The following is a 13,167-nucleotide window of genomic DNA, read 5'->3' on the forward strand; positions in this document are numbered from 1 at the left end:
TCATTCTTGAAGCGTTAGTCTTCCCGGCTTCCTCACCCTAATTATAACCCTACCCCTCTGTTGAGCTGTAAATCACAGACGGATCAGTTAAAGGAACACAAAATATAACACAAGGCACTTCTCTCCCCTGGCTACCAATTTGTCCTGTGTTTGATTAGGGGTACCACGATGGGAAACGCTCTCGTGTCGCTGAGGCTTGGGGACAGGTGGCAGGATGCTAAAAGGTCTGCTCTCCAGAGCTGGCCCAGAAAAATAAGTGCAATTTTGTGACTCAGCTCAGCTGAGAATTTAAAGTGGGAGGCCTTTCTGAAAGTCCCACGTATTTCAGCAGGTGAGAATTTGGCTTCCGGTCATAACTAGAATCAAGAGATGCTTGGGGTCTTAGCAATCTTTTAGCCAAAGCATGGCTTTCTTAAATGGTGATTTTCTGGGCTCTGGTTAAGTACGCACACTGATGAGAGCTCGCTGTCTCCCCCAAACACCCTGAATGAGTATAATGTTGGCTACTCCTTGCTAGTATTAATTATAGCGATAATACCATAATAACATGTATTGTGTCCCTTTTTATGCGTTGTGCCTCTCCCAAGCATTTTGCTTTTATTAAGGTATTTATACCCTGAGCGAGGTACTAATGTTATTTGCAGGTTACGGACAGGGACGCTGAAGCTCTCAGATGTCAAGTTATTTACCCATGGTCATAGAAGGTTAGGTTTCTGAGCCTCGTCTCTACTATGGCACAGACTTCACAGATTCCTACTCATTCTTCCAAGCGAAGCCAACCCTCCCCCCCTTATCATACTGTTGCATCACGTCTGTGTCTCTGCTCTCGGGCTCCCCGGAGTAAGCACATCTACCTCCTTTCCTACTTGTATTCATTCTGAAAACGTATCTAGAACACGTCTAGAACAGCCCCTTTGCATGCAGTGTCTAGTTTAACGATACGCTGATCCTATGAGATGGGTGTTAATACTTTTATGTGGTAGGATAATAACTTCCAATATGTTGTGTGATCTCAGCTCCGTTCAGAGATGACCAACAGCCCTTTGGACCCAAGCTTTAGTTCGTCTAAGGGAAGGAATAGCCTTGGCATGTTACAAAACATCCATTCTCAGATCCTCATTTGTTAAGAGTTTTATTTTTTGTCTGGACGACGTAGCCATTGGCCAATCATCTCAGGGTTGATTAATTTTTTTCGTGCACTTTATAAATTATTCTCTTGGCACTTAGTGTACATGCATAAGCCTTTGCCAAGAACTGTATGTGGAAGGCCTAGGCAATGGTTGATTGCTTCCTTTCGATGCTGTGGTTTGTTGAGATTCTGATGTGCCAAATGGTTGTATTGGGAAGAGGGCAAATTAGGGTTCTAGAAGTGTTCTTGGTGGGGGGGGACGAAATGAAGCAGTGGAATCTGTTTACCTCTGACTCTTCGTCATCACCCTAGAACTTCATTCTGGATTCTGCCGCTGAATCCCTTCCGTCCTGCCAACTTCTCTCTCTAGCCGTGAAGTATCTGTATGGGTTTCAGGTCAGCGTTCAGAGGCAGTAAGTCATTTTCGTACTGCTTTTCTTGGATTCCCCCAGTAGGCTAAGCAAGAGGAATTTCCCCTGAATGAATAATTTACAGTCTTCTCACAGATGATGGATTTACAGTTTTGTGGTGAAATGGATCCCTCATCTCAGCTACCATTTGTTTGGCGGCCACTCTTGGGGAAAAAGACATGTATTTAAAATTATTTGAAGCTGATATTTAGGCCAACTTTGAGTTTCAGGAATCACAAATTGTTTATATTGTAATTATACTATGGTATTAACGACCTGTTAATATTTTCACTATTTTTTTTCACGTTTATTTTTTTTTGAGAGAGACAGAGACATAATGTGAGCAAGGGAGGGGCAGGGAGAGAGAGAGACACAGAATCTGCAGCAGGCTCCAGGCTCAGAGCTGTCAGCACAGAGCCCGACGCAGGGCTCGAACTCATGAGCCATGAGATCATGACCCGAGCCAAAGTCAGACGCTCAACCGACTGAGCCACCCAGACACCCCGTATATTTTCAATATTTTGATAACTCTTTTACTATGTTAAAAAGAGACCATTCACACATGGAGAGTCTACTGGAAATTCCCTTTTCATAGGACATGGTAATTAAAAAAAAATCCTGAGAATGTACTTTGATCTTAAAGCTTAAAAATCTAGTGTGGACAACATCTTAGATGATTTTTCCTCTTTGATGTTTCCTGTCATTGGTTGATTTATGTTTATTTTGCAGTATTCTCCATGACGTCAGGAGAACAGTTCATATGTTCACAAGTATACCATGGTGCCTACACTTAGTGGATACTTTTATCATTTGACATTGAAAAAAATACTAAGAGGAAGTGCAATCTGAAAAAAAAAAAAAGTTAGCTGCAAGGTGAATTTCTGTTATGTTAAAGTTTATTTTTCTGTTTTATTCTATGCATGAAACAGGGAGTATCTCCTAGCAAAACATGAGGAGATGCTTCTCTGCCACCCACTGCCCCATCCTTATAGGCAGAGCATCTTATGAAGTTGGAAAAAGCTCACCCCACATAATGCTAAAATATCTTGTGCCGGTAGGAAGAAGAAGTCATATTCCTTCCTTTTTGTCATTGTAATAGCACTTATTCTAAGCCAGAGTTTTTCAGCCTCTCCACTGTTAACATTTTGGACCAGATAATTCTTTGTGGCGGGGGGCTGTCCTGTGTATTGTAGGATATTTAGCAGCATCCCTGGCCTCTACCCACTAGTTGTGACAACAAAAAATGTCCCCAGACGTTGCCAAATGTTCCCTGGGGTGCAAAACCATCTTTGGTTGAGAACCAATGGCCTAAGCTCTTGTATCCTCTACCATTTTGAATTAATAGGGGCAGCGTTAAGAGCTCCTGGGATTGCTGATGAGCTGGAATGGCATGGTTAGAATTTGTTTTCAATGATTTCTTTTGGGCGATGGTTGATTGGAGAAGGCAAGTTGATACAGTGGAAACAATACTGTCTTTAGAGTGGGCACCACCATCATTTAACTGCAAAGTCTCTAGTGGTTTTCCTGAACTTTCAGAGACTGAGTTTCCTTTTCTGTAACCTGGGGATAATAATCAGTGCATTGATATGCCTGGCGCATCGTCTGCTGTGAATATGAAATAAAAGAAACGCATATAAAAGACCTTTGCAAACTCTAAAGGGTTGCAGCAGTGAATGGGTTCAGCAATATAGCGTTAAGTTGCTAAAGCAAAAGAGATAGCCGCAATACATTCTTTAGGCTGAATACTGTCTCATCTATTCTGGCCAAGCTGTGTAGACACTATTCACATGCCCTAATTATATACTCTTTGCTATAACTCAGAAACAAACATGTGCATGTGAGTGTATATAACCTGATGGATATATAACTTGGATGACTGTTTAGAAAATGGGGGGAAAAATTGGTAAAGCCTGAATTTCACCATTCCTAGCAACACTGGGAGGGTCTACACCAGAATGAGCTCTCGGGATAGGAAAGTTCACCGGAAACGGGACACAGGAGTCCTGGGTAAGCGCCTTGTGCACCCCTGTCGGATCAAGAGACGTGCTGAGACTACTGCCGAAAGCCACGAGAGAAGGATAGGCTGAGGGAGATATCTGAAGACAGAGATTCTTTAGGGGTATATTTAGAATCTCATCAGTTCAAATGCTAATGAGCACTCATTTGTTTATCCTTTTAGCATGGAATTAATTAGTAAGCATCTCCTTTGTCCTGGGTACTGCCCTAAGCACTGAGATTATAATGGGGAATGAAAAACATAAGGTCCTTCTCCTTTCCTGGGGCTTATATTCCAATGGGTTAAGACCAGACAAGCAAATCAGTCAATACAGAGTGTGATCGGGCTTATGGGGCAATATGCAGGCCGCTCAGTAGATAGGAAGAACCCGAGCTGATGTGTAGGCAAGATTCCTATTGAGGAAGAACATTTATTTGACCTGGGGCTGAAGGAGATGAGTGGACCAGCAAAAAAGTAGTGAGGGGAAAATTCTCCAAATAGAGGGAAGGATCAATGCAAAGTCTGGACCCAGAGGTGAAGACGGCATGATGTCCTCTCAGGTGGACCTTGGAGGCTATAGTTAGGAATTTCAGTTTTTATCTAAGAGCTGTTTGCATATCAAGAGCTTCTTTGTTTAATGCTATATGGAGAGTAGATGGAAGAAAGCCACTTATTCTCCTCTATTGCCTGGACAAAGCTGCCTTGGCTTTGGAAACTGGCAGTGGAGATGGAAAGATGTAGAAGCATTCTAGACATATGCTGGAGATTTAAAGCCGTAAGATTTATGATAATTAAACTAGAGGGCAAGAGAAACGCAAGAGTCAAGGATGTCCGTGCAGGAAGGCTGGCAGATCCACAATTTGAAAATGTCACTGGGCTTCTAAGGTCAGAAAGAGTGGGACCTGTGAATTACTTATAGAACACACCGTGATCGATGGATGTCTCGGCCTGGGTTGTTGTTCATCGCCATGACAAGCTTTCGTAAAGCCATGCGAGAGTTCAGACGTCAAGAGCATGGTATCCCTTCTGGATCAACTGTAGTGTATACACAATGACATGGATGGGCTAAAACACGGGATCCCTGGAGCCTAGAATGTCACCGATTGTTGCGCTCAAAGGTTTTCCAAGCCTGGTCCTTAGACTCATGGGTATCAGAGCGGCATCATGGTCAAGCATAGATACCTGGATTGATCTATGCCACATGTCGGGACTTTTACTTTCAGAAGGACTTCCCCTACAGGGTGAGAAGTTTGAAAACCACTTAGCCCAAACTCCTAACCTTGCATGTGAGGAACCCAAGGAACCAATATGGCTCCTTCCTCCCAAGCGGGCTCCAGAATTCTTGTTGTCTGTCCCTTTTTTCTTTCCTCTACAAGGACAATGAAACCACTTGGGTGATTTTAAAAGCACATTTATATGCACCACCCCCTTAATTTTCATCTCTATTTGTGAGCGCGATATTATTTCCATTTTCTAGGCAGGGAAACCGATGCTTGGAGAAGCCAAGTATCTTGCAACTTGAATTCGATGTGCACAGGTGGGGCTTGATAGCAAGACTTCGTAGTCCAGACGTAGCCTCTGCTCCTAGTCTCCTAAAATAAAGGGGAAATGTCCTGGGTTTTGCCATTCCTCAATTCATTTAAAATTGATGGAGAACTTACTGACAGGGAATGGTAACACTGAATCTACAGATGGAAAAAAAAAAAAGCCTGGGTTCAAATCTCAGCTCTTTCTTTCAGTGCTAGGAGGATATATGAGTACGAACAAGTCACATAAACTCTATAGGCATCGATTGCCTCATCCGCGAAGTGGAGGTGAGGAAGCCTATTTTGGAGGGTTGTTGGGAGGATGAAGGGAGAGAATACCATAAAAACGGATGACTAATACGATAACAGCTACTCGTCAGATACTGGACCAGTGCTGTGAGAACCCTATTCCAAACTAGACACTACTGTAAAGACAAATCTGAGTAAACTTTTTTTAATCCTCGAGTTTCTTCCTATGAGTGAGAGAATGGAGCCGAGAGACCACACAGTCCTGACTCTGTTAGTTTATTGTTATTAGTGCAATTTTATGAGAGGAATTATGACCTCCCCCATCTTTCCCTCACGTCACATGTAGCACCAAAGAAGGATCATCTCCATTGGGAGGGCTTTGGAAGATCTGATGGAGGAGGCTGGAACGGATGGGTGAGGAGAGACGCATAAGTCACACACCTTCCATGTGCTGGGCACTGCGTGAAGCATTTCATCCTTATGTTGTTTCTTGTTTGTGGAACACGGTGAGGCATCGCGTGGTGAGATGACGTTCTTCAGAGCTGAGCTGTTGCCATAAAGAGCCCCCCCCCCCACCTTTCCTCTGGAACAGATCTCTTCATCTTCTCAGTGGTTTGTTGTATTTTCCTTGCAGAACCTAGTACCAGCTCTGTGTCTTGTTTAGCGACTTCATGTTCTCCCCCTTCTATTTCCACATCTGTGCAAAGGAAAGGTGACAGGATCTGCTTCATTGTGTTCTGAGTGAAGATCGAGTGAATTTGAAGATGCAACGCCCGGCGCTCTTCGTAACTATGTGTTGCTGTTATTAGGATTATGATTCTCATTTCACATGGCTTTGTTGTTCATGTTTCTCGAAATGCCCTTCTTTTTCATATCAGCTTACCAAGTCCTGCTCATTCTTCCAAACCAACCTTGGATGTGACCTCCTGAGAAAGGCCATTTGTTTCCCTCCCCTCTCTTCTGTTTTTAGCTCCTAGAGCATCTACACTAGTTCCTCCGTTATGGCATCCCATGCTGCTTTGTGAATTTGAGGGCGTTAAGCCTTTAAAGAGGCAGTTGGCCCTGAGTAGGGAGTCTACAAATAGAAGTTGGGAACAGTAAATGAATATAGAGGAGGCGCTCGGTTAATTTTGTTCAGTCGATTGCAGCGGTTGAAGTAAATGGGTTGAAGCTAATTGGTGGGCACATACTCCGACTAACTCTGAAAGAGTTTAAGAAGTTGGCTCAGGAAAGCCATGTTCTTGTTCACGTTCCTGTGCCTTTAAGAGAACGAGCCAGCTAAACCCAAAGCAACAAGGATGCTAATTAACTCTGATTAGAGAATTTATTCTCAGTACTTTGTAGAGGGGTAGATAATTGTAATGTTTGTAGTGAACAAATTACCTATTATCTCTTTGAGCCATTCCCATTTGGCCAAGAGCTCTTTGATCATGGGGACATATACACACAGGCGATCATGTATTCGTTCCTTTAATCCTTATGGGACAGAAAGATTTATCAGTGGAAAACAGATCTGAACCCTCCTGACCTCACCTCGACACAGAAATCCTTAATTCGGGTGTAAGGACAGGCTGGAAAGAGCAAATGCTTTTAACTAACGTCAACACACTCTGGCACTCTTTGTAATTAATCAGGGCAGAAAATTTGCAGACAAGAGAGTGACACAGGCTCTGCAAGTCATATTCCTGTCTAATCAGCAATAGCACACACTTTTTCTTCACTCCACTTGGCGTTTCCAAAGGACCATCATTTGAAAATGACAACTGCTATTGTTGGGGACCACTGGAAACTTGGTCAGCCTTTGAAGACCGAGAGTGTATTGTTGCAGGCAAGGAGTGGCAATACACTTTGGTTTCAGTCGGTCATCCCAAATAATTCCCCCCCTAGAAACCGCTAAATCCAGCCCTCTCACTGTGACAAAGCCCGTCTCTATTAACCCTACGTATTATTTTATAGCAAGAGAGTGTAAAAGCGTGGAAAAATGACGGCTGAGGATACAGACAAAAAGCACAAATGTAGGAGCTAGAGTGCAGACGCGGATGGCGTTCTGAGTACGGTGCCCGAAGGAGGTCACTTGGCATTCGTGGCACGTGTGCGCCAGTCGCCACCGCGGTGACAAGTGGTCAGGCCACGGGATACTTCCGTGTGTTCATCCCGAGTTGGTAAACATGTTCAAGATGACATCTCAAGACGAGATGGGGTTAGCATTTTTAGGTGCATTGGGACAGTTGAGAATGGACCTCCTATTTTTAATTGAGAACTTATTTTTCAATAGCTTTCATGACTCCAGTCAGGAAAGACTCAAGTTGGACGAGGCCCAGATGTTGGCTTTGAGGAAGTTATTTAACTACCCTGAGCCTCAGGCGCTTATAAAATGAGGACAAAAATGCCTACTCTGGGGCGTTAATTTGGGGAGAAAATGAGATCATCTCCATAAAGAGTCAGAATATAGTAGGTACTTAATAAATGATAGTGGTTTTTATGGTTTTTATAGCCATTGAGGAACTCACTTGTATTTTAGTGTCTGTGAGAATAGACAGGAATACGTAGGCCAGAAATATTGAGGAAACGGGCACGGTGACATTAAATGTCTTCTAAAACATTTCTGTAGAAAGTGGTGATATTTAAACTATTGAATGTTGTGATTGTGGGCACCAGTCAGAATGGAGGAAGGTCACATCCCTGAGGTTGGGACCCGGGGGGCCATCTGTGCCACGCTTTAACCCATTGGTTGCTGGACCACGTGGACATGTTTGGGACATGACTGGGGCAGCTGGCGGCTCTACAGGGTGGGGAAAAGCCTTGGAGGAAATGGCTGTTTATCTAGCCACTTGGTTTCTGTCACATATAGAAATACTTCAACGCGGACATACCAACGCCTTCTGGCTATCGGCCATGTCCACAGAGAAACCAGTCACGAGAGTGCTGCTACCCGGGTGCTCTCAGCATCGTGCAACCCATGCCGTGTTGCGGCTGTGTAAGCATAGCTCCACGCAAGGGTTGGGGGCAGGGGCATGAGTCGGGAAGGGCAGGGGCTGAGTTCCATTCATCCGGGACCAACTTCTGCTCGTAATAAGACCAGCTTGGGATTCGGCTCTGACTCTGCTGTGTCTCACTTTCCTGTCAAGTCAAGTCAGACCTCTGCTGGCTCTAGTCCCCCCATCCGTGTGGAGCCCTGGCAAATCCAGAAGCCGATGCGGTCCAGTCTTGGGGCAGCACCACCTGCGTGAACCATGCTTCACCCTGCACAGGCATTACTGGCATTGGGTGAAGGACATCGAAGGCGACCCCCAAATACACACAGTTATGCTTACTGATCCTCTGCAGTCATTTTCCTTGTATGTGTTGGCATCTTTCTCTTAACTCCCCTGCTTGGGGTGTGTGTATGTGTTGTGCATGGGTGTGTACACACTTGAATGCGTGCACTGTATGGAAAGAGTTCTCTCCTACCCCGAGTATCCTCAGCATTCTTTTTCTATTTCCTTTTATCATTTGACTCAAATTGGCCTCTGATGAGCAAGAAAGAAGAGAAGAGGCAACTGGGCTGATAATCAGAATACTTTCTTTGGGTGATAAAGGAAGACTGGGCATCATATGAAAAAAAAATTCATGGGGCACTTGGGTGGCTCAGTCATTTAAGTGTTCGACTTTTGATCTCAGCTCAGGTCTTGATCTCAGGGCCGTGAGTTCAAACCCCGTGTTGGGCTCTGTGCTGGGTGTGAGGCCTACTCGAAAAATGAAATCTGTGGTTTATTTACATACAAAATGACTTTGGGTTCACTGATCACTTAGATACCTTTAAGACCTAAATCTAAGTTGAATATAATCTACATTCGCAAAAAGAAAGATAAAATAGGTTCACAGTTGGAAATTTCCATGTTTTAGGTTGTCTCCAATTTATATCTCCCAAACCGATTTATAGGTTCGGTGCAATGAAAATTAAAATCCCATCAGGCTTTTTTTGTTTTTGTTTTTGAGAAGTGGACAAGCCAACTTTATCACTTTGTGGCATGGAAATAATTATAGAGTATCCAGAATAGCCAAAGCAATTTTGGGGGGAAAAAAAAAAAGAACAAAGTTGAATGGCCTACACTGTTTTGGGAACTACTAAAAGGCTACAGTGATCAAGATAATGTGATATTAGCATAAGGATGAACGTAGATCAATCAAACATAGTACTAACTCCAGAAATAGATCCACGCAATCAAAGGTACTAGGGTAATTCAATGGGAAAAAAGATAACTTTTTATTTATTTAAAAAAAAAATTTAATGCTTATTTGTTTTTGAGAGAGAGAGACAGAGTATGAGCAGGGGAGGGACAGAGAGAGAGAGGGAGACACAGAACCCAAAGCAGGCTCCAGGCTCTGAGCTATCAGCGCAGATCCTGATGTGGGGCTTGAACTCACAGACCGTGAGATCATGACCTGAGCCAAAGTCGGACACTTAACCAACTGAGCCACCCAGGCGCCCCTAGAAGATGGCTTTGTAAAGAAATGTGAGGGGACTTCATTTGTTGCATATCCAAATGGGGAGAAAAAGACCCTGACCCTTACCTACCACCATATACAAAAATTGATTAGAATCATACACTTAACTGCGAAACCTAAAACTAGGAGATAATCCCTAGAAGAAAATCGTTGTGACCTGTGGCAAAGCAAAGTTTTATTAAATAATGAATGAAAATCATAAACCATAAATCTTTTAAAAGCTCAACCGACCTTTAATAAAATTAAAAATATTTGCTCTTTGAAAGGCATCATTCAAATAAGAAGAAAACAGTAAGCTGCATGCAGGCTTGAAGAAAATGTAATACAAATATCTGACGAAAATCCAGTGCCCTAAATATTTAGAATACTTACGAACTCTTAACTCAATAATAAGAAGATGACTAAACCGATAAAAAAAAATGGGCCAAGTATTTGAACTGACACTTCATAAAAGAAGACATGTGAACAGTTAGTAACAGTAAATAATAATGGGTCGAGACTCAACATCACTAGTCTTCACAAATATGCAGATTAAAAACCAAAATGAGACACAGCTACCTACCCACTGATTAAAGAAATGATGAAAAGACATCATCATTCCCACTGAATGTCTGGGATACAAAAGACTGACAACAACAACTGTTGACAAAGATGTGAAGTTAGCGGAATCTCCTTACACTGCTCCTGGGAGGGTGAGAGAGTATGGTCCCTTCTGTGAACACCTTTGACAGTTTTTTGAAAAGTTAAGCATGCACTTACCATACAGTCCAGCATTCTGTTCTCATTTACCCAAGAGAGATAGAAGCCTAGATTCACACAAAGACTCGTGCACAACTGTTTGTAGCAACTTTGTGAATAATAGTTGAAAACTGGAACCAGTTCATCAGGAGACAAATGGGTAACAGGAGGACTACGCCCGCCATAATGGAATCCTGCTCCGAGGAAAAGGGAAGGAGGGAAATACTGAGACATATGCTACAACACGAGGGAAGCTGAAAACCAGCAAGCTGAGTGAAAGAAGCTTAATGTTGGGGCGCCTGGATGGCTCATTCGGTTGAATGTCCGACTTCAGCTCAGGTCACGATCTTACGGTTCGTGAGTTCAAGCCCCACGTCGGGCTCTGTGCTGACAGCTTGGAGCCTGGAGCCTGCTTCAGATACAGAGTTGGCCTCTCTCTCTCTTCCCCTCCCCCAGTCACACTCTGTCTCTCACTCTCTCAAAAAAATAAATAAACATTCAAAAAAATTAAAAAAAAAAAAAAAGAAGCTTAATGCAAATGGCTACATATTGCATAGTTTCATTTAGGTGACGTGTCCAGAAAAGGCACATTTATAGAGAGGAATCAAATAAGCAATTGGCAGAATCTGGAGTCACAAGTTGACCACAAAGAGAAAAGAGGGAAGGTGTTAGGGCGGTGGAAATGTCGTAACGTGATTATAGCGATGCCTACCTACGTGAATAAAACGCAGCGTTTGGTGGATAAGCTCATCAAACGCTGTGTTTTATTGTATGTAAATTACAGCTCATAAGGTTGACCTAAAATATTTGAATACGTAGCAAATAATGGACACAAGAACTTAATACTGTACCTTGTTAAATGAAGCCCTGTAATAAGACCCTGGAAAATAGTAGGCTCTCAACATTTCTCTCTTTCTTTATTCCCGCCAGCCTTCCTCCCTCTCCTCCTCCCTTCCTTTCTTCCCCCCATTCATTCCACATTATTTTCTGCTTGACAATTCACCGGTGCTAATCTTTGCTAAGGTGTGAATGGCCAATAGCATGTCCATGCGTGGTTGCTCTCAGGGGTCTCTTAATGAGGAACTCTTGAGATAGTCTGTCCATGGCCTTTTGAGCGATTGGTCCCTGGGGATAGAATTTTTTCAATGTAGCAGACTTTGAAAGAAAGCTGTTATTAATTAGCTCAATGTAGTCTTGGCTGGGGACATGTAACCATTTATTTAGTAGAAAAACAAACATAAATCTCCAGATAGGCACTCTGTATTAATCAGACAAGTGGAATTTCAAGTTTTATTTCTCATGTGTAGTCTTTGTTGCTATAGGAGGCAGAGTAGCTTTTATGGAGAGAGCATCACCTTTTAAGTCACGCAGACCCCAGTTTGAATAATGGCACCCCTTGTTAGCGCTGTGATGGGGAACTGCCAACTTTGAATTCTTACTACAATTTGTTGTTTGGAAACCAGGCATTAAGGAGAGAAGTGGGTCCGGCTCATAGAGGTTCACACCGAAACAGACAGAGAAGGTTCGGACTCCTGGGTGAAACTGTAAACTCGTGCCTAGGGCTTTAGCTACTCAGGGGCCATATGGCTATTCTGATGCACCAGTACCTGTATCCGCATTTATTCTTCTGTTCCTTAGTGGGTACGGTCCTGCAGACAACCAAGAGCAAATTATAGATAGGTAACTACCTGGTTAGTTGCTTTGGGCTCCAGTTACCTGAACTGGGGGCTGAAACTAAAGATACAGAATATATGTGAACAATTCCCAAACACTGCATTCATAAAGCTACTACTTTGTTCTTGCAAAGGTGTCTTTGCGTATATTCTTCTGTTTGGTGATCACAAAGGCCCAGTGGGGAAGGGGTCTCAAGATACCATCCGTGTTTAGTTTTGTTTACATATTTTAATGTTTATTTATTTTTGAGAGAGAGAGAGAGTAAGCGGGAGAGGGACAGAGAGAGAGAGGGAGACTCAGAATATGAAGCAGGTTCCAGGTTCCAAGCTGTGAGCACAGAGCCCAATGTGGGGCTCGAATTCACCAGCCCTGAGATCATGACCTGAGCCGAAGTTGGATGCTTAACCGACTGAGCCACCCAGGTCCATCCCTCCACCCCCCACCTGTGTTTTCAAAACAAAGGAACAGGAGTCTAGATCTGTTCAGTGGCTGTTCAAGATTCATAGCTGGTTAGTGGAAAAGGCTGGTCCAGAGTCCTCGTCTTCACTACGGTGCTTTGTTATTAAGGGATGTGCCTCCTGAAATGCAGCCTGTAGTGTCATCCTTTGTTGCGGTGCTTGTAGTCATCAGCGGTGGCCCTTTGGGTGGTGTTGGACATTTATGGAACTGAGTCATGGGTTAGACGTTAGGTCATCTTTGCTTCTGATTCAGAAGGACCTTTGTGGAAGTCACACTCCAGACTCTCCTGGAGGCAGCATGGTTTATTGAAAGGCACACGGGGTTTGGGAAGAGAGAGAACCGGGCTGATGTCTCTGTTCGGATGTTCTCTATTTGGATCATTTTATGCTCATTTCTGACCGCCACTGAGTCTCTGTGTCCTCATCATTCAAATAAATTCCTATGAGAAATGGAATGACACAAGCACAGTTCCCAGCCCGTAATAATTACCAACAAATG

General features: G+C 43.3%; 1 long non-coding RNA gene across 1 annotated transcript in view; it reads left to right on the top strand.

Moving 5' to 3' along the window:
* LOC147573363 (uncharacterized) overlaps window positions 1-13,167 on the top strand; it is a 124,960-nt gene that overhangs the window by 66,321 nt on the left and 45,472 nt on the right. The window lies entirely within an intron of this gene.

The sequence above is a fragment of the Puma concolor genome, chromosome E2 (genome assembly GCF_028749965.1).
Source record: "Puma concolor isolate L17-30 chromosome E2, mPumCon1.1.hap2, whole genome shotgun sequence".
In the NCBI taxonomy this organism is placed as follows: Eukaryota; Metazoa; Chordata; class Mammalia; order Carnivora; family Felidae; genus Puma; species Puma concolor.